General features: G+C 34.3%; 2 protein-coding genes across 2 annotated transcripts in view; one reads left to right on the top strand and one right to left on the bottom strand.

Moving 5' to 3' along the window:
- Daao2 (D-amino acid oxidase 2) overlaps positions 1 to 16,615 on the bottom strand; it is a 33,734-nt gene extending 17,119 nt beyond the window's left edge. Inside the window, exon 1 of the mRNA XM_072540697.1 lies at positions 16,484 to 16,615. The gene's annotated coding sequence lies outside the window, so the exon portion shown is untranslated. The remainder of the gene's footprint in view (positions 1 to 16,483) is intronic.
- prom (prominin) overlaps positions 1 to 27,726 on the top strand; it is a 614,595-nt gene that overhangs the window by 60,559 nt on the left and 526,310 nt on the right. The window lies entirely within an intron of this gene.

The raw sequence follows: 27,726 nt of genomic DNA, 5'->3' as shown, positions 1-27,726 counted from the left end.
TTTTAATCACATATTTTTTGTTTTATAAATTATATATGGTGGCAACAGCAATTCTAAAGCCAAAGCACATATCATATTATACGATACCATCTTGGTATAAGCGTTGAAGATAAAAAGTTTACAGAGTCAACATAAGGTAATTATATTTTTGGTAATAAGCGTAATATAGCGTAATAAGCGTAATAAAACTAAGCTAATGTCGAATAAAGATGATCAACCGACGATAACCATCCAAGGAACAAAAGTGGAACATGTAGAAGAATACATATATCTGGGTCAGAATATCAAGGTAAACAAAGAAAACCAAACTACCGAAATAAGCAGACGAGTAAGAATGGGAAGGGCCGCATTTGGAAAACTCTCATACATACTGAAAGACAAAAAGATACCCCAAAACCTTCGAACCAAAGTGTTCGATTCTTGTATCCTTTCCGTTCTCACTTACGGAGCTCAAACCTGGACATTCACAAAAAAGAACATGGACAATATTCGAAAAACTCAGCGAGCCATGGAACGACAGATGCTTGGTATCTCACTAATAGATCGGCAAACGAACGAAGCAATCCGGAACAAAACAAAAATAAAGGACGCCGCGAAACAAGCAGCTAAATTAAAATGGAAATTGGCTGGACACAACGAACGTCTCGAAGATGGTAGATGGAACAAAGAAGTCGGAAACTGGCGACCGTACGATGGGAAGAGACCAAGAGGAAGACCATAAATGCGCTGGAGCGACGATATCAAAAGAGTCGCAGGACCAATGTGGAAACGCCTAGCACACAACAGGGATAAATGGCGAGAAATGGGAGAGGCCTTTATTCGACAATTCGGATAGAAAAAGGGCTATAAAAAAAATAAGCGTAATGTGGTAGTTCTCGATCTTCCTAAACGGTATTTAAAATTTACATATGTGAGTGACAATAAAGCCTGTCAAGAAACATCCTAATTAAAAAGGGAGTTTGCCAAGGATGTGCAAAAGCGAACGAAATAGACTACATCATAAGTGACAAAAAACAAATAATTAAAGATTTAACAGTACTCAACAAGTTCACCACAAGCAGTGACCACAGAATGATTCGAGCGAAAGTCCAAATCAAGACAAAAAGAGAAGGAAACATAATGATTTTAAAAATAAATCTCGTGGTATCTGGACACCCCAATTAAAAATCAACCAATAATAAGCTACTACTGCATGAAACCTCCGAGAACGATCTTAACGACTTGATAATTGCATCATAAACGGCTTACAAGAAAGTCACCGAGCACACTATCCTAAAAGAAAATCAGATAGTAAAATAAGTCCATATACTGAAATGCTGCTAGATCAAAGAAGACAAATGAGAAGCGATAAGAATGTAGATAGCCACACTTTAAGAGAAATGAATAAAACTGGTTCGAATGCAATCGGAAGAGATTTAAGGAAACTTAAAACCGATAATATTAAACGTACTATACAGGAAAATAACAGCTTAAAAGTTTTACGTAGAAAGCTAACGAATGGGAAATGCGAAATTCATAAATTAAGAAACAAGAAAAATGAAATAATATCACGTATAGACGAGTTAATACAGGTCGTGGAAGAGTTCTACGAGGAAATATATGGAAGTAGATAAGAAGATCAATCAGGAATACAAACAGCCATTTCAAGGAAGATCATGAATCAAGGTTCCGAACTAATGCCAGAAATAAAGGTAGATGAGATTCGACAATCGTTAAGAAAAATGAAAAATAACAAAGAATAGAACAATGCTATAACCATCCTTTTACATAAAAAAAAGGAGATAGAAAGGACCTACAGAATTATAGACCTATTATCCTGTTGAACCTATAGAAGCTTTTTACTAGATTAGTGACATCAAGATTGGAGGAAAAAATTAGATTTCGACCAATTGAGAGAGCAGGCAGGATTCCGATCAAATTATGGTACCAATCATCACCTCCATACAGTAAAGACGCTCATTGAAAGATCTGTAGAATACAAAAAACCTCTTGTCCTAACTTTCAGAGATTTTCATAAAGCGTTCGACACGATCGAAATAGATAGCCTTATAGAAGCAATGAATGACAGCAGGATTGACTATAGGTATAGTGAACTTATTTACAAAAATGCCACTATGACTGTTAAGATACACGATAAAACCCGACCAATAAAAATGAATAGAGAAGTAACAATAGACGACGAAAAACTTAACCATCTCGTTTCTCAGATGGCATTGTCCTTATCACAGATAATTTAGGAGAAGCCACAGATGTGTTAAATGAATTGGACTTTGCATGTTCGAAGGTGGGCCTCAGAATGAACTTGTCCAAAACTAAGTTTATAGCAAATATGGTTCCAAATAACCATTTAACTATTCAAAACAAAGTGGTAGAACTGGTGGAGAAATATACGTATTTTTGTCACGAAATAAGAATCAGCAGGGATAACCACATATGCGAAATTCAAAGTACAATTACTTTAGCGTAAGCAGCTTTTGGAGAACTGAGAGACACTTAGGGCCAACATACCTCCTCCTCCTCCTAAGTGCCTTCTCTGTTGAGGTTGGCAATCAATATGGCAAATTTCTCTCTGTTCTGGGCTTGATGAATTAATTCATTTTCTCTTGTGTGGGTCCAATCTCTGATGTTTCGAATATTGCCTTCTAATAATACCTGGAGCTGCTCTAATTCCCTATGGCGCATTATGTGTCCTAGATACGAAGTTTTTTTTTAAAGGTTAAAGTACGTTTATTGGCGTTTCAATTTTCACTTCGGAAATAGTTCTCAAAATACAAACATTCATAAATTAAACAAATTTTGTTTTTTTGTTACTTAGTGAAAAATTCTTCTAATCATTTAATTTTATCTGACTCATCTATATTGACAATTCAGACATACATTATACATTTTAAAGTAGACGACTTTAGAATAATATTGCCAATATTATTGAGTTGCGTTCCTGGGACGACTTTACTTATAAGATAGTTCATTTGATTACATGAAATGAACTTTAACTTGAGAATATCCGTCAGAAAATATCATAACATGTAATTCGTCTTTAAAAAGACAAACACATGCCATGATGACAGTAAAATTCTCCTGTTAGTGATTCCATAGTAAATTATGAGGGAAAAACCAGGAAAAAAAACCTCATAATACTATCCCGACATGGTAAGTATTTGGTCGTGCATTTAATTTACCTTCAATAAACACCAAATTCTGATTTTATATGTTTGTTATTTAAAAAACATAAATGATGTATCCTCTATATGTTACTGACTTACCAATACTGGTATTTTCCTCTTTATATAATATGATATAAAGTACTAGATATGAAGTCTTTCTAATTTTGATAGTATTGACCAGACGAGGGCGTGTTTTCATTGCTCTCAGTACTTCTTCATTTGTAGTTCTGCTGGCCCAGCTTATTCTTAGCATTCGGTGGTACATCCACATTTCAAATGAATTTAATTTGTTGACGTCATACTGTTTAAATGTCTAGGTCTCAAAGCCATATATTAATAGAGACCACACATAATACTTTAGTATTCTCAATCTTATTGAGACTGATAGCTTGGGGTTACAGAGCATTTTACGCATATTCATGAAACCAGATCTTGCTATTTCAATGCGTCTTGTAATTTCTTCCAACATACCAATTAGCCTTAAAAGAAAAGTATTTGACCAGTGCGTATTACCGGTCATGGCCCCTATGGGGAGGAAACTATGACTCTAACCAAGACTACAGCTTTGAAATTTAGAGTGGCACAGAGACGAATGGAACGGTCTATGCTGGGAGTGACGTTGCGGGACCGAATAAGCAACGAAGATCTGCGAAGAAGGACGAGTATTGCTGATGTTGTGGACGCATAGAGGAACTAAAATGGAATTGAGCAGGTCATATAGCGAGAATGCATGACTCACGATGGATGAGCAAAATTACACATTGGAAGCCAAGAGCAGACAAACGTAGTTGGGCTACCAAGACCACCTACACGTTGGGCTGAAGATATCGGGCCTATCACAAAAAATTGACAACAAAGAGCACAAAATCGCAAAGCATGGAGAAGTTTAAGGGAGGCCTATGTCCAGCAGTAGAGCTGATAAAAAAAGGCTGGATGGTGATGAATGATGATAATGATGTGTAAAAGCGATCTATGATCAGGTACTTTATGATGCTATAGAAGGTATATACTCCGGTCACTCTTCACTTTTCACTTTCCAATTTTGTCGAACTGAGCCATAACTAAAATAAGTTAATTGGAAAGTGCTCAAATAACAAAAGTTATTTAACGCCGATATGTACTTTCTCTTCAGAAATAGTTGGCACTTCTCGGGGATGAAAATTTTTTTTTTCTCAAAACAATCACAGGAATCGATAGAGGATTAAATTATAAGCCACTTTTGTTTTGTAGAGTTTTTGGGCAACTCAATACTGTTTGAGATATTTATGGTTGAAAACAACGAATTTTTATTGTGGAAAGTCACGTTTTTTAACAGTTTTTAATAAAAAAACTCAAAAAATATGCCTTTTATCAAAAAAGTATGCACAATAAAAATAAATCTTACAAAAAAAGAATTAGATTCATTATAGTTTATTCGTCTTCCGGGTTTGGACCGTGTCATTTGTGAGTGACCCAAAAGTGGGTTCATCTCGACGTTTCGCTACAATTGTATGTAGCTTCTTCAGGAGAACAAAAAAGAAAAAGAAAAACTTGTAAAAAAAAAAAAAAGTTTTTCTTTTTCTTTTTTGTTCTCCTGAAGAAGCTACATACAATTGTAGCGAAACGTCGAGATGAACCCACTTTTGGGTCACTCACAAATGACACGGTCCAAACCCGGAAGACGAATAAACTATAATTCTGACTCTGGCCGTGGAAGCCTACGATTTCATAATTAGATTCATTTTTTACAAGATATTCTAGATACAGTACACAGTGAGATAGGGTCGGTAAAAAGAGACTTTTTTTGCGAATATGTGTATCAATGAATTTTTCGGGGGTAGTGATAATAAAGTTTGTTGTAGCCAATGGAAAAGACTTACTTCTACAGACATTACTACTACAAAAATACCATTAGTTTACTTGTATATTATTTTGTAACATGTTACTATACTTGTCTTAATAAAATAGTGTTTTACTTAAACTGATTTCAAATACATTTATTAACACATCATCGTCATCATCATCATCACTGGCTCGACAACCCTTTTTGGGTCTTGGCCTGTTCCAGGATTCTTCCCCATTCTGATATGTTTCGTGCTTTTTTTCTCCAGTTTTTTTATTTTTAAGGTTGTTATATCATTTTCTCTTTGTTCTATGTATCTCAGTTTCGGTCTTCCTCTTGTTCTTTTTCCTACTGGCATCTGTTTAAATATTTTGTTTGGTATTTCGCCTTCTTCCATTCTTTCTACATGCCCTATCCAAAGCAGCCGTCCTATTTTAATGAATGTCATAATATCCGGATCCTGGTATATTTTGTATAGTTCAGAGTTGTATCTTCTTCGCCATATTCCGTTTTCTTTTGTGCCCTTATATATGTGTCGCAAGATTTTTCTTTCGAAGGTGGCTAACACCGTTTCCTCTCTTTTAGTGAGTGTCCAAGTTTCTGAGCCATATGTGAGTACCGGTCTTATTAGGGTTTTATATATTTGGCATTTTGTTTTTCTTCCGACGTTATCTGATCTTAGTTGCCTAATTAAGCCATGGCTTTTATTAAAACAATCTAAAAAACAAGCGGTCGGTTTGACCGAGCTCGACTACTAGTGTTTAAAAGTTGCTAGCAACTACTGAGGGGTAATTACTATTTTGCTCAAATGAAGTATTTACCTTCAAATACGCCTTTAGTGTCGATAGTTTTATATTACAATTCCTACACACTAGAGATAGTTTGGGTCTTTGAATGTTTTTTACATATCTACATAAAAGGCTAATATGGCTGGTAGACTTATGTAGGATACACAATGGCCTTACTGAGAAAACCAATTGTTGTTAGACCAAATAAACATGAGAAATAGTTAGGTAAGTTACATGGTTTTAGTAAATTTTAAATTTGATGTACTTAAAAATTGTTGTAAATTTATTATGGTACCACGGGAACGAGAATATTTTAAAAGCAATTTATAGAAAAGTCTACACTTTTAGTCTTTTAGTCTTTTAGAAAAACACTTTTAGTCTTCAAAATGATGTTAAGATTGCAACATATACATAAATGCCAATTCTGTGACAAATATGTTGGAAACTCGTAAACAGTCTCATGTCTACCCGGGCACTTGCCTTTCTTAAACTAAACTTTTGGAGTTTTATACTAACTATACTTTGATAACTTTACGATACATACAAATTTATTTTTGAATAAAAAAATAACAGTGTTTTGTAAAACCATCCAGCTTACTTGTGCGAAACAATATTTGGCAGTCAGCCAAAAACAACAATTTAAGGTTAACTTTGTTGGAAACTTTACTTTTGAATTGTAAAGATAAACGAAAAATAATGCGAAAAAGCTATTTAAGCTACTGCAAGAATCGATAGAATTGTGTCCTTGAGATAAACTTTACGAAATTTTAATGTTCGGAGCGTTCTTAAAATTGGAACACATAATAAAAACCCCAAAAATTGATTATTTAACTTTTTTTTACTGGGTGCACCAAACCTCTGGGTTTCTTTGATTACTGCTAAGAAATGAAGTATATATAAAATGTTTTTAGCGTGTTATATATATCTACGATTTAAAATTATGTTGTTGTTTTTTTAAATAGAACATTATGTATATTAAAGCATTTTTAAATGTAATTTTTTTAAATATGAAGAGTTTTTAAATGATTTTATAGGCCTAAAGTTATTATTATTTGAAATATTTAGACTTTTCTTAAGAAGAACAGTAATATTTAAAAGGACGTGGATTAGGTTTCCAGGGTAATAAAAATGTAAATGATATGTCAAAAATTTTCTAGTGTAGTGTTATTTTTAAATAATTTATTATCAGTAGTAATATCCCTCGGACATTGATAACAGACGAGATAATTTCATGACAATCGAAAGCTCGTTCCTTGGTAACAGCACGAAGCCGAAGGCTGAGTGCTGTTACCAGGCAACGAGCTTGAGAAATTTGACATGAAATTATGAGGCATTCATCAATGTCCGAGGGATATTCGGCGGATAATTTTTCGAAAAAAAAAATCGTAACTCAACATAACGAAACATTTATTTATTAAAAGTACAGTTAGTGAAAGTACAATTATTAAAATTTAAGTTAACATTAGATAAAACGTGACATTTTGAAATTTATTTGGATGAAGTTGTCAAACTCGATCGTGTTGTCAAAGGGATTGAAAATTGCACTGAATGCAATTATCAGTCTAATGTTGATATGATTGGGTGAAATTGTTCCACATGACACAAAATGACGAAATTTGAATGGTTGTTAGAACAGTCGAAAAATTATCTTTAAAATCCATTCATACAATATACAGTGTGATCACTATTTTCTAATTTTTTTAAATAGAACAATCTGTATACTAGTATTGTATTTTGTATAAAACATCGCAACCTTTCTTTTGATATCACGTTTTACATGGCTAGCATATTTAGTTTGGTAGATATTTAGAGAACAATTATAGATTTTATGTTTTCGAAGATTTTTTATTAATAAATTTTGTGTACCTACTGAAATATAACAAACAAAATAATAAAATTTTAATCTAATCTTATAAACATAAATCAAAATATTTTAAAGATTAAAAAAAAATGTATGTTAGTAAAAATTAGTGGAACTCCTTACTCACAAACCTCATGACGTTACAAGATAATATTTACATACTAATATAAAGCAATATCCATAAATTAATTATTAAATAAATGAACAACCAATTTTAAAATCTCACTCAGTAATTTTGAGCAAATTAATGAATTTATGATCGCTTTGCAGACGTATCTCAACAACACCAAACTGGATGGAAAAAGCAATCATACCCTTAATAAACAACTGGCATCTCGCCAGAACAATGATTAACGAGGAAAGGTAAAATGGGCTATATTGTGCTTTATTCCTTTTAAATCACCAGGGCCAGACGGCATATATCCAGCCCGGTGGGGACTGGATATCCTTCTGCCGCACCTCGTGGAAACTTTCAAAGCCTCTTTGGCTCTGAGATATATTCCTAGGAAGTGGAGAGAGGTACGTGTAGTCTTCATAACAAAACCAGGTAGGATGAACTAGACCCTACCAAAGGCTTTCCGACCAATTAGCCTAACATCCTTTCTGTTGAAAGTAATGGAAAGGCAATGCGAGAGGTACATAAGGGATGAAGTTCTGGTCCATAACCCACTTCACCCAAATCAGCATGCATATACTTCGAGACGATCTACCGATACTGCACTGCATCATGTAGTGGGAAGAATTGAAAGATCGCTAAATAATAAAGAATCCACGCTAGGTATATTTATAGACATTGAGGGAGCGTTTGATAAAACCACATTCCCAACCATCACCCAAAAGTTCAACGTCAGGAATGTTCCCCTGACCAAAAGCGAATGGATATTCAGTATGCTCTTTAATAGAGAAGCATAAATATAGAAGACGTTTCTGTTAGAGGCATGGTTATAAGGAGGTGTCCACAGGGAGGTTTGCTATACCACCACTCCTCTGGAACATAGTTCTAGATACCCTGGTTGAGCAACTCAGCAGCAACGGTTTCTACAGAATAGCCTATGCAGACGATATTGCTGTGCTGCAAAGCGGTAAGTTTGAGAACACACTATGTGAGAGATTACAAGTTGCTCTCCGACTAAAAGAAACATGGTGAAAGGAACTCTCACTATCTATAAATCCTAAGAAAACAGAGATGGTCCAATTTACTAGAAATAGAAGAATTACGGGCTTAATACCCCCAAGGATTCTAAACTACAGTCTAAATTTTTCTGACGAGGTGAAGTACCTTGGTATAACCAAGGTATAACAGGAAGTTAACATGGAACTCACATTTAGATGGTAGAGCTAAAAGAGCATATATTGCCTATGAGCAGTGTCGACAAACAGTCGGACGCACCTGGAGCCCTTCGCATATTCAGCGGATGGCAAGCCTAAATAAAACAGGTGCCATGAAAACAACACCAAATGCTGCAATGGAGTTGATCATTGGCATCCCGACTCCAGATATATGTCAAAGAGGTAGCGCTAGTGAAAATAATGCGACTGCGCTCAGCTGGCGCAAACCTTGATGTAGGAATGGGACAAATTGAGAACTCGTTTCTGGCGGGGAGAGCTGGATGCGCAACCACTGCTACAGGCAAGCTGTGACTTAATTGAACCAAAGTTTGTCTTTAACAAACCCTACAAAATCGAAATATGCGGGATATACTCCAGATCACCGAACCTAAGAATAAAGTGGGGTATGGGCAAAAATGCCAGCGTAGTTCAGACAGAACCGGCTGGTATCTCCATAGCCGCAAAAGAAATAACCCAAAAAGGTATAGCAGGAAAAACTATAATGATCTGCACAGATAGCAGATAAGCGCTGATAACCTTGAATATACCACGAGTCACTAACTCAAGCGTCAAATGGTAATACCATCATCCTGACGTGGGTTAAAGGACACAATAGGAATAAAGGCAACCGCATTGCTGACTAATTGGCTAGGAAGGCGGTAAGCCTAAGACTCTTAGGACCTGGGGATCTTTTTGGTTGGTCAACTACAACACTTTCATACGCAAATCATAAAAAGATGGGAAGAAGGGCAACGATGTAAACTCGCCAGGGTAACACTAAGTAACCTTGAAGAGTCAGCATCAAAGAAGTACTTGGGAATGACTAGGAAAAACTTACGTTTGGGAGATGGTTTTTTAACTGATCATCATCAACTAAGCAAACACCTCCACACACTGGGGCTAGCAGACCTAAAGCGGCTAAAGATCTCTGTCTCTGGTCATTTCTTTTAAGGAATGCATAGATCTTTTGCATATTCCTGTAATTTGATTGATCCATCTTCTTGAAAATCTTCCTCGTGATGTTTGGATTATTCTTAGCATATTTTCTATGTCTGCTTCCATTACATGTCCTTAGTATTGTAATAGTTAGAGATAAACTTTGCTGGATAGCCGTTTGCTGACTTTTAGCTCATTTAGAATTAAATTATGTGTTCTGTGGTCGGTCCACGAAATTCGTAACATTCTTCTCCAACAGAACATTTCAGTGGCATCTTTCTCTCTCCTTGCCGCTTATCGTAGGGTCCAAGATTCACATACGTATGTCCTTCCATATTTTGGCGACATATCTTTCCTATGGCGACTTTTTCTAGATCACATCTACGTTTTATTTTTTCCTGTAGTGACTCTATGTCAGCTTACAACCTAAACCAGTCAATCGTGTTTATGTGTGGATGATTGTTATGCAGTTTATACACTATGATGATGTTTGTGCTTAATATGTTTAACTACAGACCAAATATTTGACTTTTCTTTTCAACCAGTCGTATGAGATCAATGAAGTGTTCGTGACTATTTACAAGAGCTTTGTCGTCTTCAAAACGTAGGTAGTTTATTTTTCGGACATTTATTGAGATGTGTCTTTTTCCCATCCTTCTCTTCATTGAAAAGCTCTCTCCCCATAATATGCTACACAAATGTTTAGTGGGACATTGAATTCCCTAGATTTTTCTATTATTTGTTTTATGTTCAGAAGATGTTCCCGAGTACCTCTACCATTGGCAAATCCAGTTTGCTCTTGGATATTTTTCTTTGTAGAAAAAATTTCATCCCATTTCTTGAAACGCCGTATTTTGTTACAAAGCGAGTAAAGCAATTATATTCCGACTTCTTCTGTAGCTTAAGGTATTTCTTATTTTATTCTCGGGTATATTAGGTTTATTTTAAGATTCCTTAAGGAGATTGGTAAATACGTTCCTGGCGTTAATAATCTTTAGATAGATCCAGGAAATATTATCTACATGTCTGTGCTAATATCTTCTTTGTTGGTTCTCAAGAATCCTTTGTGGTCTTCAACGGCCCAAGTTCTTGTTTTAAAGTCTCTTGTTATGTATCGTATTTTTTTAAAAAGATCTCTTGGCTGATTGTTCTGAGTGTGGCTTTTAATTTCTTTGCATAGATTGTGATAGTATTGTTATTTATCAGTGCATCTTCGTTTTATTTCTTTGTAAAGGTCTCTTAATCTTTTTTCTCTCTCTACTTTGACAAAAATGTCTTCTATTCTCAATAATTTTAAGGGTTTTCTTATCCTTATCCGCAGAGATGACGTACAGTGCGTACAGAAGAAATTGTTGTTGCCGTAGAGCGTAGCATAGAGGAATATCATAATCAGTCTATCCGCCATAGTGCACAGCAGTTGTATATGTGTCCATTCACTTTATGGAAGATTTTGCGAAAAGATCTTGGTTTGCGTGCTTACAAAATCTAACTCGTGCAAGAATTGAAGCTACACGATCACCTACCAAGGCATAGATTCTGTGAATACGCCCAAAACGAGATTGCCGTTAATCCTGATTTTCATAAGCGAATTTTGTTTAGCGATGGAGCTCACTTTTGGTTGAATGGCTATTTTATCAAAAACTGACGTATTTAGAGTGAAGATAATCTTTAAGTGTATGTTGAGACACCGTTACATCCAGAAAAACTGACATGTAAAATGGTGAAATTATTACATGATTACTGATCTTTTTATTTCTCAATTGAACAATCATGATGTGCGGGAGCTGTGGTTTTATTGAAAGAAACGTTTGGTAATCTCATAGTTTTACGTTTTGGATCCACGAATTGGCCTCCAAGATTGTGCGATTTAACACCGCCAGACTATTTTCCGTGGGGATATGTGAAGTCGCTATTCCACGCCGATAAGCCTAAAATGGTTGACCACTTAGAGAACAACATTTGCAGCATTGTTGCCGATATACTGTCACAAATGTTCGAAAAAGTCATCTAAAATTGTACCTTTAGATTAGACTACGTCATAATCATAACCAGCCGTGACGGTCATACGCCAGAAATAATATTTAAATTATAATGCCAGAAGATTATCTTTTAAATAAAGTCAATTTTATGTCAATTTAAAAAAATCGTCTGTGTTTTATTTCATTTCAAAGTTTTACACCTTTAAAAAACGCCTATTATAAAGTCAGCGTACATGGTTTTTAAATCGAGTATTCATAATAGAATGATTATTTCTGAAAACAAATGTGATTAAATGGTCTCCTCTTTCATTTCCCTGACCTAGGTATGCTAAACTTTTCGAGTAGATTCCTTAGATCGACATTTTGTGTAGTGTTGCTGAATTTTGCGTTAAAGTCACCGCATATTAATATTAGCTCTTAGTTAAAATGTGTAAAATTTCTCTACTGTTATGCGATCTTCTGTACTGCTTGGCGCATAAACTTGTATGATATTGAGTTTATGTGGTTTGCCTTCCAGTTTAAGAATAACTATCCTATCGCTTACAGCTTTAAATTGGACAACAGACCTTTGTAATATTGTTAATACCAGAATGATAACAGCTGTATAGTTTTGGATCTCACTGCAAGAAAAGTAAACAGTATTGCCATTATGTGTTCTAAAATAACCCTCTCCTAACCAATGCGTTTCAGTTAGTGTGTTATGCGTTTATGTTATCCCCATAGACGTATAAATATATAGACCAGACAGATTAATAAATAAAATGCCTTTTTATGCCTTTTTTGTGTGTAGAACATAAAAAACAAAATGTGCTAAATTTTTAACGTCATTTTTGACTCATAAACATTATATAAACAATGTAAGATTGCTATTTGGTTTTTTTAATAATAAAAGTAAAAACCAGCAAATTAAATGGAATAGTGACAAAATTTTACTAAAATAGCATAATATATCCTTTAAAATGAAAACTACAGAGGAATAAGCGTAATATCATCAATAAAAAGATTATATGGGAAGATACTGCGAGAAAAGATAAAGCAAGCGATAAAAGGCAAAATCGGGGAGGATCAGGCACGCTTCAAGGCAGGAAGATCATGCATAGACCACATATACACACTGGAACTGTTGGAAAAGATAAAAGCAAAAAATAGAGATATACATTTGGCATTTGTGGACCTGAGAAAAGCGTATGACTCTGTACCAAGGTCAGAACTATGGGAGTCAATGTACAAATTAGAAATACAGACGGAACTCATAGAAGCTACAAAAGCTCTGTATGAAGAAAATAAAGTGTCCATCAAAATGGGAACAAGAATCATGGAAGATTTCATAACAACAAAAGGGCTCCTGCATTGTTGTTCCACATCTCCAATCCTATTCAAAATATACTTAGAGAAAGCCTTGACATGGAAAAGAAAATGTGAAGGCATGGGAGTACCGGTACGGAACGAATACCTATATACGTTAAGCTTTGCAGACGATCAAGTAGTGATTGCACAAGACCAAGACGACCTCAGCTACATGATGAAAAAACTACAAGAAGAATATAACAAGGCTGGCCTAGATATTAACCTCGCGAAAACAGAGTACCTATCTACAAGTATAGAAGACCTAGAAGATCTACAGATTGATGACAACGTAACAATCAAAGGAAAGAATAAATTCAAATACTTGGGGTTTATAATCATGAAAAAGGCAACAACAGAGGAAGAAATTACACAAAGATTAGAACAATCAAGAACAGCAATCCGACAACTTATCTCAGTATGGTGGGATAGAGACCTAAATATGAAGACAAAAACGCAGATTTATAAAACCTTAGTGCGAAGTATTATGACATATGGGGCTGAAAATTGGATCATAAACAAGAAAAACAGCAGTAAGATAGTAGCAACAGAGATGGAATGCCTTCGAAGATGCAAAGAACATCAATAGAAACAGACATATTAAAATATATAGAACAAAAAAGACTAAAGTGGTATGGACATGTAAGAAAAACTTGCGACAGCAGATGGATAAAGAGAATAACCGAATGGAGCCCCATAGGAATTAGGAAAAGAGGACGGCCCCGAAAATCCTGGAGGAACGAAGTAGACGACGCCATGAGTAAGAGAGGCCTAAACGATGGAGAATGGAACAACAGAGAGAGATGGAAACGGTTTAGCGAGGGAAGGCAGTGAATACTGTAGAATCCCTGAATATATATAAGAATTTCTCACCAAGTAACAAAAAACAAATTGTGATTAATTTAATAATGTTTGTATTTAGAGAACGATTTCCGCAGTGGAAATTAAAACGTCAATAAACTTATTTTAAACTTCAATTGCGGCTTATTCCCATTAAAATAGTAATGTGCTAAAATGACATCGTTTGTCATTTTAATGACATCGTTTGTTATAGCAACATTGTTGCTAAACCTAAAAACGGCTCGTATTCTCTGAGAGAAAAAACTGTTAAAAATTCATAGCTCCCTTGTTCATCAATAACCTTTATCAACGGTTAATCATGTAGTGACTATGTGCTCCGGTATGATAGTAAAAGAACCATTTAGATACTTTTAAGCGGAAGAACACAAGGAAATATTACTAAGCCAAATAGATATGACGGAAAATAACCAATGGAAATTGATAACTTTTATAAAAGCGTCTTTAGGAGAGACGTTCATTTGTTCTATACAAGGAGATTCCTACGATTTTCTTCAGTTTGGCCGAAATATATTTATTTATATATGGAAATTACTTAAAAAAACTGGTTTTTGCTTTAAAAGTCAAAGAAAAAACCCATAGTGCCCGATAAAAAAGAGGTTATTTGTTAGCGGAGGCGATACTTAAGAACAAAAAAAAATATGTAGATTACAAGAAAAATACATTGACCATTTAGATAAAACCTGGCTAAGCGAAAATCATACCATTTTAAAAAAATGTGGATAAAATATTACAAGTTCTCGACAAGCCCTTCTAGAAGGATATTCTACTGGTTTAAATAAATTGCAGGAAAGGGTCGACGATTATTAATCAGGCACAATGGTAGCGATCATGGTTTTAAGGAGAATAATTTATTTAAGTTTCTTTCAAAATACACTAAAGATTACCACGAACAAATGAACTCCGATGTTTTTGAGGAATATTTTCTCAGGTATTAAACTTTCTACCAAATAATGCTGTCGTTGTGTTCAATAACGCCAGCTAACAGTCAAAATTAGTGGAAAAGTTACAGACGGTCTCATAAAAAAACATAAGATATAATTGACTTGCTCCAACGCAAAAAATACCGTATGATCATACCATGCTTAAAACGGAATTATTAGGCAATATAAATAAAAATAAAAAATATATCCTTGACAAAATACTAAAAACCACAGGAATATCAATAAATATAGGCTTAAGTAAAAGGTAAAGGTTTGTCTGGCCAGACAAAATACAACGTTTGATACAAAATTGAAGGATGTTAAGCAACTTTTATTATTATATCCCATAAAAAACATAACGAAAGATAACTGGACCAATGCTGTAAGCCACGTAAATAAAGAAGAGGAAATACTATGGACTGCTGATAATAACATTGAAGAACTTTGTCAATAATCTATAGTCATTCAGAGATGGAAATTCATAATTTATATATATATATATATATATATATATATATATATATATTTACATATATATATATATATATATATATATATATATATATATATATATATATATATATATATATATATATATATATACATATCAATAAGAACATTGACCCGTGATTTTCGTAACTATTCGGTAATATTATAATCTATGGGTTTGTATTGTTATTTCTATGGGAAGCAAGTCGACTCTTTGAAAAATTATATCTAAAACTACATTTCATTAGGAGATGGTATATTATTTTGAGTGTTTTCAGATTGACCAAACTTGCTGTTTGCAGATTGGTAAAGATTTGCGTTTATAATGAGCTGCCAGTTGCAAACAAACAAAATATAACTTGATTTACCTACTATGTGAAGTTGATTTGAAATAGATCAAAATAAGTAGATCCGATTACAGAAAATGTGCCCATAAAACAGGATTGTCTTTTAGACAAGGTAAACTAGATAATGAAAAAAGTAACTAACGATAATTAGATAAAAACCAAAAAACTATTACTCTCTGACCGATGAAAAAAGAGACGAAGACTAGAAATAATAGAGGAAAAAGACCTTACTAAACAAAAACGCAAAATTGTATTTAAAAGAAGTGAGGAATGAGACAGAAGTGAAAAACAAATCAAAAACAGTACAATTTGCTTTTTGTACGAAATCATAATTGGTAACAAAAGTTTAAAGACAGTATATAGATAAGTATATAGATATAACCAGTAAGTTGTTCCAGTGTCTTTGATATAAAATAGAAATCAACAGCCAAAATATAATTCAAATACTCACCTAAATCAAAAACAAACAAAAACCTAAAAACAAATCAAAAACAGTACAATTTGCTTTTTGTACGAAATCATAATTGGTAACAAAAGTTTAAAGACAGTATATAGATAAGTATATAGATATAACCAGTAAGTTGTTCCAGTGTCTTTGATATAAAATAGAAATCAACAGCCAAAATATAAATCAAATACTCACCTAAATCTTTGTGTTTAATAACATTAACAAACTATTACTATAATTATATCATGTATCTAACTAAATAAGAACGATTTAAATGTAAACAACATTGATGATTTTGGTTTTTAAAATTCTTTATCTTATCTCATTGTAATCCATACATTGACCTACGAGATACACGTAACTCAAGGTTGCCTATTATGCATATTCTATATTATAGAGTTTATAACAGTATAAAAACTAAATTAATAATAAATTCTTTTAAATACAGAAATTAAGGTGAGTTAAAAAAAACAATATTGCTATTTCAGCCTTATTATGTTAATATGACTCTAATGAACTAAATCATTCACAGCCATGGCATTCTTCGTCTTTTTGGGTTTTTACTTCCATATGTGTTCTCTGTCATAGTTCAGTTAACATAAAGAATGCACATGTAGGCGAGTGAAGGAAGCACTAACAAGCACTAAACCTACCAATTTTCCACAGCAAGATGAATCGTTGTGCAACTTGTTGCATTCGATTCGAGATTGGTTTTCGAGGTTGCTGAATACGAATGTGATGATGACGATAGTCCTCAGCTACATGGTGTTAAGAATAGATTTCGTCTCCTGGAGTATGTTAATTTCATTCTAAATTAGTTGACAGTCATTACTCGGGGGTTTTATAGATAATTGAATAGGAATGTAATAAGAACGATGGTCCTCGAGCTACTTGGTGCCAAGAATAGATTTCGTCTCCTGAAGTATGTTAATTTCATTCTAAATTAGTTGACAGTCATTACTCGGGGGTTTTATAGAGAATTGAATAGGAATGTAATAAGAACGATGGTCCTCGAGCTACCTGGTGCACATGATGGACTTCTCCTTCTGGAGTTTTATATTATTTTTATTATAAATCAGTCGCAAGTCATTACTCGGGAAGTTTTAAGGCTGCTAAATACAAATATTATGACGGTGATAGTTCTAGAGCTATCTGGTGGAGGTAGGACTTTGTCTACTAAAGTTTTATGTTATTTTCATTCGAAATCAGTCAAAAATCATTACTTGATGGTTTTTAAGTAATTAATTAATAATTAATTAATAATTAATTTTATATTAATTTAATTTTAAATCGGTCGACAATCATTACTCGATGATTTTCAAGGTCCTATAGGTAGAAAACCTCATGTTACTTAATATAAATAATCAAAAAATTATCGCTTTTAAGTAGTTGGTAGCACTAATATAGTGCCAGTTGATACAAATTATAATCTTCCCTGTAGCTGCGTCCGTCTTTTACTTTCACATGAGCTCTTATACTTATTCTCCTACACGTGCTAGTACACAGATTATCTTTAAGTAAAATAGTTTAAGTGCGTTGTTTTCTCCTTGCTACATTTCACATTTTTATGAAAATCACTGTTTTTATATAAAAATCTGGATGTAGAAAAAATGGCTTAAGTTTCAATTTGGCACGTAAAAATTGTGCTGGGTGAAAGTTACACGAGTATGTAGAACTTACTATGAAGAAAATTAATTATCAGAAGAAGGTAAGGAAGAAATAAATTTGAATGATACGAGTATTTCTAAGTCATCATTTTTACTAAGTTATAAATTTTTTTGTACTTATATTCAAGAAATCATATTTTAACTATTTGATATCACGCTTTCATAAAAATGTCAAATAAAAAATTAACAAAAAACTTCAGGAGATGAGGTCCAGAACGCTGAGCACCAAAGACCTTGGAGATCATCGCCGTTGTAATATTTGTATTCAGCAACCCCAAAGACCGCCAAATAATGACTTTTGACTGATTTCGAATAAAATTATCATAAAATTCCAGGAGACGAGGTTTACACTAGGCTCCATGTAGCTAGAGGATCATCGCCATTATAATTCGTATTCCGCCATCTCGAAAATCCCCAAGTAATAACTTTCGACTGATTACAAATAAGAATAACATAAAACTCTAGGAGACGAGACTCATTCTGGGCACCAAGTAGCTTGAGGACCGTAGTCGTTATCAGATGTGTATTCATCTATTTCGAAAACCCACGGGTCATGACTGTCGACTGATTTAGAATTAAATTAACACACCAATTTGTTAATGCATGTTTCTTATGCACTTTTATTCAAAATCTTACCTGACACTTTCCCGAATCAAATTCAAGAAGTTTCACAGCTATTCATCTTCCTTCGGAAAATTGGATTCGTTTCCTTGCCTAATGTCTTACCTCGCACGATATGACTTAAATATTAAAATTTTCTAGTATTAGTAGTTTTTATAGGCAGTTTTTATAGTATTGCATTTTTTACTGAGTTTGTGTAACACTTCTATATTCGCCCCTCCTTCCGAGATATTCTGCACATTCTATAGCACCATATCATAAACGCTTCATATTTAGTTTTTTAATTTTTAATACTTACTTTACTTTATCGTGTACGGTCATTCATAAAATTTCGTCCCTGTATCGGGCTACGTCGGTTCCATTGTTGTTGGCGGATCACAAATCTTCGAAAGTACATCAATGAGAACAGTTTCTGCATTTTAGAAGATGTTAAATATTCTGTGTTTCTCCACAGTCACAGTTCACATCATCTTGGTCTATTTTTTCCTATTTTGCCATGTTTGATTTTACTGGAGCGACCCCTGTTCTTATCATATTCATAGTTTCCCACGTTTTAAAGTATATGAACTTGTCCGTCCATTGAACCTGGGGGAGAGGAGAATACTCAGGCGGTTCATCCTGCACTGTTCCAAGAAAGATTTTACTGATTTTAGTCATTTTAGTGGCGTTCGAGCTTTATATAGGGCATGCCGCTCGTCCGCGATCTGTTTAATTTTCTCTATGTGCTCTGCAACGCTTCTGCGTGTTGAGGGTTCTGCAACACCCGCTGCTTTATATAGATTTAAGAGTGGCGTTGGTTTCATGCACCCCGTTACTATCCTGCATGTCTTATTTAGCGCAGTATCAACTTGTTTGACGTGGGCAGATCTGCCCCAAACGGGGCACGCATATTCAGCAGTTGAGAAACACAGTGCATGTGCCGTTGTTCTTAAAACGCCAGGACGTGCACCCCATTTATTTTCCGTTACTTTTCTGAGTATGTTGTTCCTAGTTGTTACTTTGCCTCTTGTTTTTTTGCAATGTTGTCTGTAGGTGAGGGACTGGTCCAGAGTTACTTAAAGATATATAGGTTGGTTTGTGTGTTCTACTAATGTATTACCATTTTACAAAATCTGGAGTTTTTGTTTGGCTTCCTTTGCGCGAAGGTGGAAATCGCAGACTGGGGTTTTAGAGAGATTGGGTCTCAGGGATTTATGCAGGTAGTACGGTGTCATTGTTTTTAAGGTAGTTTCGAGTTTCTCCTCTACTTCTTCAAAACTGTTTCCTTGAGCACATATTGCAAGATCGTCAGCATAGAGGAAGTGCTTGAAAGGGTATTAAAATTATGAGGTGGTTTTTGTTATTTGCTGGGATGGTAGATTCTAAGAAAAAATATCAGCGTCAACTGACAACAAAAGAATTAGAATGGGAAGCTGAAAACCTGTGGGTGAATGAAGATGAACTGGAGACCATCGAAGATGACCTTGGAGACTAATCAGATGAAGACGATGATTATATACCTGAACATTAGTCGGACACTGATAACGAACAACAAAGTGACGACGATAATGAAGAAGAACAAACAGTACCCAATACCTCGCAAAGAAATATCGCCAGTATACTGGGAAAAAATGGTCATCGTAGGACAACACAGGCAAAAGCACGACAAGGACGCGCAAGAAGGGATAACATCGTTTAACATTTGCCTGGTAATGAAGCAAGAAATGTTAGTAGCTCTGTTGAAGCTTGGAATTCACTTTTTTCTCAAGAGGTTATAGACATTATTGTGCTGCATATAAATCAAGAAATTTTTAGGAAGTGTCAGAGTGGCTTGCCGCAGAGTTACAAAAAAATAATCAATAACACAGGAGTCAAAGCATTTATTGGTTTGCTGTATCTCGCTGGTGCATTACGAGTCTTAAATTGTAATTAAGATGAGCTTTGGTCAATAAAATATGGCAATGGGTTATTTCGGGCAACCATGCTCCAACAAAGATTTCAGTTCTTAGCTTTTTGCTTGAGGTTCGACGACAAAACAGAGAGAAATGCTAGAAAATTGGTTGACAAGTTTACGCATATTCGCTAAACATGGGACATTTTTATAAATAATTGCAAGCTATACTACACGCCCTATAAGAACTGTACACTGTACAGTTGATGAGTCTCGTGAGTTTTCGTGGAAAATGTTCATTCCGAATTTACATGGCCAGCAAACCTGATAAATATGGAATGAAACTAATGATGATAAATGATTCGAAGACATTTTATATGCTGAATGCCATTCCATACGTTGGAAAAGTTGATGTTGAGAATAATAAGTCAGTTCCTACATATTATGTCAAAAAACTGTCCGAACCAATACACGGTACTCACCGTAACATAACAATGGATAACTGGTTCACGTCAATACCTCTAAGTAAACAAATGTTGGAACAGTATCAGCTAACAATCCTTAAAACGTTGCGAAAAAATAAAGTGGTACTACTTTTATCAACTTTGCATCCTGATTCATCACTTAATACCTTGACCGGAAAACCAAACCTTGTACATTCCTACAATGAAACAGAGTCACTCTTACACGAATTCCCGTAATTATTATATCGAGATGGAATTAATCAAAATGTTGATATAATTATAATTATTCCTAATATTGTTCTTAATTAATTTATTGGCAAATTTAAATTAGAGGTAGGATTAAAAGAGGAAAAAAGATTTATTTTCATTTTCAGTTAAATTTTAATGTTATTTTTTTTTGTATTAAAATGTTTAGGTTTATAGTTAAAATTAAAATTATTAAATAAATAAAAATTTAAAATAGGCCTCTCAGAATGTTTTTCAATATGTTGGATGATACCGGAATAAATGCTATGGTTATATTTTCACTTGCAAATCCCCAATGGAAAGATGACCGAAAATACCATAGAGAAACATTTTTAACTTTAAACTGCATTAATTGAACCGCACTTAAGGGAAAGACTACAAGTTACCAATTAGCCAACAACCCTTCGTGTAAAAATTAGCGAAACATTAGAAGTTAATGTACATAAAGAGATAATTTTGATGTTAGTTTGTCTAAAATGGTTAGATGCTGCTTTTGTCTTCGTGGAAAGGATAGAAAAACGAGTTCTTCTTGTTTGTTATGCCACAAACAATACTGTTTAGAACAACGAGCTCAATTATGTTATGTGTGTCAAAACCAAAGTTAAAGTGCCAGGCTAAGAGTAAGAAATAATTATCCTGTAACAACATTTATGTTTTATTTTAGAATAAAGGGTTTTTAAGAAAAAAATCAATGGTGAGACATCAATGCAATGTCTCACTGTCCGGTAAACTTAGGCCGGCGTGACACCAATAGACCTCTTATGTCAAACAGACAATAAGACGGTGTGGTCCACTGATAGATGAGATGATACATCTAATATGAACTGGTCTGGAATATTTAGATACATTAAATATGTCTAGTCAACTAGTTGTAATCAATAAGAAGATATTGTATTTAAAAATAAAATGGATAGAAAGTAAACAAAACATTTAGTAGCATAAACTTGTTTACAAATATAAACATATATGTACCTACTTTTACATAAATGTAAAAAAAACTCGCATTACTTTGATTTTGTAGCAGAATGCGTTTCAAAAAAACACGAACCACAAAAACTCTTCTTACAAGATGCGCATTGCTACTTAGTTCTTGGAGTTTTGCTTTGTACTTTTTGCCGTCCTAAAGCTTTTCTTTAAAGCGTAGAACACAACATATCGACCTTTAGCATGCTTTTGTAATACATGCTGCTCATCATTTTGGATGTTTTTGCCTTATACAAGCTTATGAGTTACACCTAAAAGTATCAAGGTAAGATGCTCTCTGAATTCAGTAATCTGCATTTTATTTTTTATTATTTTCGTAAAACACAAGTATGCATTCACTAAAGCAGAACCTAAATTAGCTCGATTGTTTACTTCCGATACCATTAAGTATCTTTTCTAAGAGAATATGAATATGCTTTCAGTTGATCCGAAAGATCAATATGAGCTTTGGCTTTGTTATAACCTGCAATGGCTTTTGGTTTTTCGATCTCTTTTCCACAATGTTTCATTACAACTATCTCATCGTTATGTTTCATGGTCAACAGCATTACATCTCTGGTATCTTTCCATTTTATCATAACGACGTCAGAACAGAAACTTGTACCCGAAAAAATCACTGATTTGACGATGAATGCAAAGACGCAACACAGAAAAAAAATGAAGCCTATGCAAAAATGCTTACCCGCCGAACTAGAACAAGTATAGAGAATTACCAGACAAAGAGAAGAGAAGAAAAGAAAATACACAGAATGAAGAAACGAAACCACTTAAAAAAGGAACTTCAATATATAGAAAACCTCAACAGAGAGAAAGAATTCAGAACATTCTATAAGAAAGTTAACATCAACAGAAAATAATTTAAGGCAAACACAAATCAATGTAGAAGTTTAAATGGCGATCTCTTAACAACAAGAACAGACGTACTAAACCGATGGATGGAATATTTTAACCAGATACTTAATATAGGGGAAGAAGAAAACCCGGAAGACGAAAGCTGCGAGGTAAGCGGAGCAGATGAGAGGGAGGAGGATCCACCAACGATCCTGGAAGTTAAAGACGCTGTAAACAAACTAGCCAGAAACAAATCACCCGGAATAGATAATCTCCCAGCGGAATTATATAAAGAAGGTGGCCACGACATCATAATAGCGCTACAGCAGCTCATAAAAGTAATATGGATACAGAAGTCCCTTTCCAATGATTGGAATATTGGAGTACTTTGCACCATACACAAAAAGGGAGATATCTTTGAATGCTCTAACCATCGAGGAATTACGCTCCTAAATGCAGCGTATAAAATATTCTCCAATATACTATGTCATCGTATGGCACCATATGCAGAGCGAATAATAGGACAATACCAGGCTGGTTTCAGAGGTGGTAAATCAACAATTCATCAGATTTCAACCCTAAGACAAATTCTAGAGAAAACACTGGAATACGGTGTAGATACGCACCACATATTTATAGACTACAAGGCAGCTTACGACTCTGTAAATAGAAGAGAATTGTTTAGAGCAATGATAGACCTAGGAGTACCAAATCAGTTGGTAAGTTTAACCAAACTAACCCTTGAAAAAGTTGAATGCAAAGTACGAATCCAGGGGGAACTCTCTGAATCTTTTAAAACAAATAACGGGCTACGCCAGGGAGCCCCACTCTCCTGTATACTATTCAATCTAGCTCTGGAAAAAGTAATACGTACGTCACAAATAACAGCTACCGGTTCAATATATAACAAATCTGTGCAAATTTTAGCATATGCTGATGATATCAATATTGTTGGGAGAACGGAAAACGCAGCACGAGAGGCGTACGTAGCATTAAAGGAAGCGGCTACAAAAATGGGTTTAATAATAAACACCAATAAAACAAAATACATGAAAATAGGTACGCAACCACAAACACTACGGCCACTTGTTATAGAAAATGACGTCATCGAAGCAGTTAACGAATTTGTATACCTGGAAACGCTCGTCAATACTGAAAATGACACTAACGCAGACATAAACCGCAGAATTTGCACGGCTAATAGATGCTATTTTGGGCTTAATCTCCTTTTTAAATCTACAGTTATATCAAGAAATACAAAAGTAAAACTCTACAAAACAATAATACGCCTAGTCCTAACATATGGTTCAGAAACCTGGACTTTAACAAAAAGCAATGAAAGCATGTTAGGATGTTTCGAAAGAAAAATACTAAGGCGCATCTATGGAGCAGTAAATGAAAATGGTGTCTGGAGAAGACGATACAATTTCGAACTCTATAGGATATACCAGGAACCAGATATCGTAAAACACATAAAGATAGGACGTCTGAGGTGGGTAGGCCATGTAATGCGGATGGAGCAAACCGACCCAGCTAGAAAAACGCTCCTTGATAGACCTATTGGTCAAAGAAGAAGAGGAAGACCCAGAACAAGATTCCTAGATAACATCGATGAAGACATGAGAAATATGGAAATTCGTGCTTGGCGGAGGAAGGCGATGGATAGGGACGACTGGAGAAAAATTCTTGGGGAGGTTAGGACCCACACAGGGTTGTAAAGCCAAAATGATGATGATGACGTCAGTATTACTTTCCTGGGCAAATATTTCATGTCTTTTTATTTTTTTTTTCATTACTTCTGTCGCATTCAGTTTTCTGCTTGTCCTTACAGTTGCAAAAAGATGCGTTTTTCTGTCTAGTAATTGAGATGCTAGATACACACTGTATAATATATTATCTGTATGGAGGGTTCGTCCCTTGTTCAAAAGATTATCCATCAAACTCCTAACTACATTTGCTGTTGCAATACCGATACCATTGGTTCCACAAAACACTTGTAGAGTATAGGTATATCCAGCAGTTGTACAAATTTTGTACAATTTAATTCCAAATTTGTTCTATTTGGTTTTAATGTAATGCTTAAATTTTAAACAGCCTCTGAAAGGAACAATAGTTTTGACAATATAAATATATCAGGTCCTGGTACAAAAACATACTGAAATCTTTCTATTAACTTTCTGATTAGTGGGCTCAACTTTTTAAGTTTGTCATTGGCAAAGCTCACATCCTCGTTATTAAAGTGCCACATTTAAAGCAGTTATGCGAATCTGTTTCTTGCCATGAGTTTTTTTACCTTATTGGCGTATAAAAATTTAGTGCTCCAATAAGCTTTTAGACGTGGTAGGTGTACTAGACCCATCCAAATAATTACACCAAAAAATCTTTTTATTTGCAACCTACGTTGCTGTTGTTCATAGTCATCGTTAGCCATGCTGCTCTGTTGATGTTTCGACGTAGAATGATGAAATATGTGTAGGAAATTAAATAAGAAACAAACAACCAACTGGTCGAAACTCGGAAAGTGTGACATCACATTGATGTCTCGCCGTCTCTATAGACCGATTTTTTCGGAAAGACGGTGAGACATTTACGTGATGTCACGAGAAAAATGATAATGATATGTTAAAAATAAATGTTGAGCCTTTTATTTAACAAAACACAAAAAAAACTGCCGTGACGACGAAATCTTTCTAACCAACTATTTGACACCTTGAAGTCACTAAGTTCAAAGCATTGCGCAACTTTGAGGGCTTTGGCTTAAATTATAGGCCCATATATTGGTAAGTTTAGATATTGAGACTTAAGAAACCAATTAAACACCGCTTGATCCTCAGCAAGTCCCTCAGTTTTAGAAAGTTTTCTATTTTGGTCAGCGATTATACCTTCTTGAAACAAATTTCTGACCTTTTTATTATTGTATAGTAATTTGTTCACTTCAATCTTACCTACTTTAAATTTTTCAGCTAACTTCATGGTATTTATTTTTTCGTATTAACAACATTAATACCACGGTAAAAAAAACTGTCGGCTAACAACGTACTAGTTCGGGCTAAGCAGAAAAAATTAATAAGCAATATAAAATATTAGTTTACACATCAGATTTTAAAATTAAAATAAATATAAATACCAGATCTTAAAATTTTGATTAATTATAAGAATCCCAATCGCTTAAAAAAAAAGAACAAATTTTAAACGCAAAGTCGACGTAAAACTTTACTGTAACAAGAAAGTAAAAAACGGTATAGAATATTTAATTAAATCCCTTTCTTTTTATTGAATTAGATATTTTAAATATATTCTTATGTAGTCTTCTTAATTACTAATGATAATTAAACTTTACTAATAATAAACTTGATACAAACATTTATCATGTATCCTAGTGTTTTGTAATCTAAAACTATCAGTTTTCGAGTTTTATGTAAATGAAACGTGGGTGAATATTTTTCCATAAATATTTGTATTCGCATAAATTCGAGTTCAAATGAATAGCACATATTTGATTTTATTGGGAAGAATATTTTTTATTATATTTGATAATAACGCAGATATTATTTGGCTCAAACAAGAAAATAGCTTTATTAAAATCAGATAGGTTAAAAAGTAAAAATCTTTTCTTAAGAATAAAAAATAACAACAAAAACAAAAAGAGTTATTATACATTGAAAGTAAAAATTAAGTGTGTAACAAAAAAATTTAAAAATTCAGCTTACAAAAACTGGAAAACGGAAATTTTTTGGGAAAAATCCATCGGTCTTTTTTTAGAGCACTAGAAAAAAGAAACTTATCAAAAATAAACCTAAACAGAACCTAAATTATGACACTCTAAAAGACCCCGTAGTTCGTCAGAACGTGAGAGATACAATGAGACAAAAACTAGAAACGGCTCAACAACAAGAACAGAGTGTAGAACAAAAATGGAGTTATATTAAAGACGTCATGCTAAATGCGGGAAAAGAACATCTGGAAAAGAAAAAAAGAGTAAAAAATAAAGAATGCATGACTGATGACATTCTGCAGATGATGGAACAAAGAAGATTAATGAAAAACAGGGACGCGAAGAAATACCAAGAAACCAACCAGACAATTAAAAAAGAAATACGAAGAGCCAAGGAGACATGGATGCAAGAAAAATGTAAACTAATCGAGGAGCTCCAAGAGAAACACGATCATATAAATATCCACCGAAGGATTTGTGAAGCCACTGGTCAATACAAGAGGAGAAACACACACCTCCTCATAAATAAAGACGGTAATCTAGCGATGACAGTGAATGAGAAGTTGGTTACCTGGAAAATATATATCGAAGAACTTTTCTGGGACGACCGAGGCAACCTTCCGGAAATAAATTGCATGACAGGGCCGTCAATTCTAGAAAGCAAGGTAAAGGCTGCTTTAAAACAGTCTAAGAATGGTAAGGCTACAGGCCCGGACGAAATACATGTTGAACTTATTAAGGTGATGAGTGAAGTGAGCACGAAGGAGTTAACTGAACTGTTCAACGCCATATACGATTCAGGTTATATCCCAGAGGAATGGCTATTGTCAACATTTGTAACGCTACCAAAAAAAACGATCTGCGAAAACGTGCGAAGATTTCCGAACTATCAGTCTTATGATTCATGCACTTAAAATTTTTCTTAAAATCATACATGCCAGAAGAAAATGTCGGTGAAATGCAATTCGGCTCAAGAGATTAGATCCAGAATTGAAATGGCACTGTCTACATTTATTTAGTTGAGATCCTTGCTGTGCTGC

The sequence above is a fragment of the Diabrotica undecimpunctata genome, chromosome 8 (assembly GCF_040954645.1).
Source record: "Diabrotica undecimpunctata isolate CICGRU chromosome 8, icDiaUnde3, whole genome shotgun sequence".
NCBI lineage: Eukaryota > Metazoa > Arthropoda > Insecta > Coleoptera > Chrysomelidae > Diabrotica > Diabrotica undecimpunctata.
This window is presented reverse-complemented; position numbering and strand designations above follow the sequence as displayed.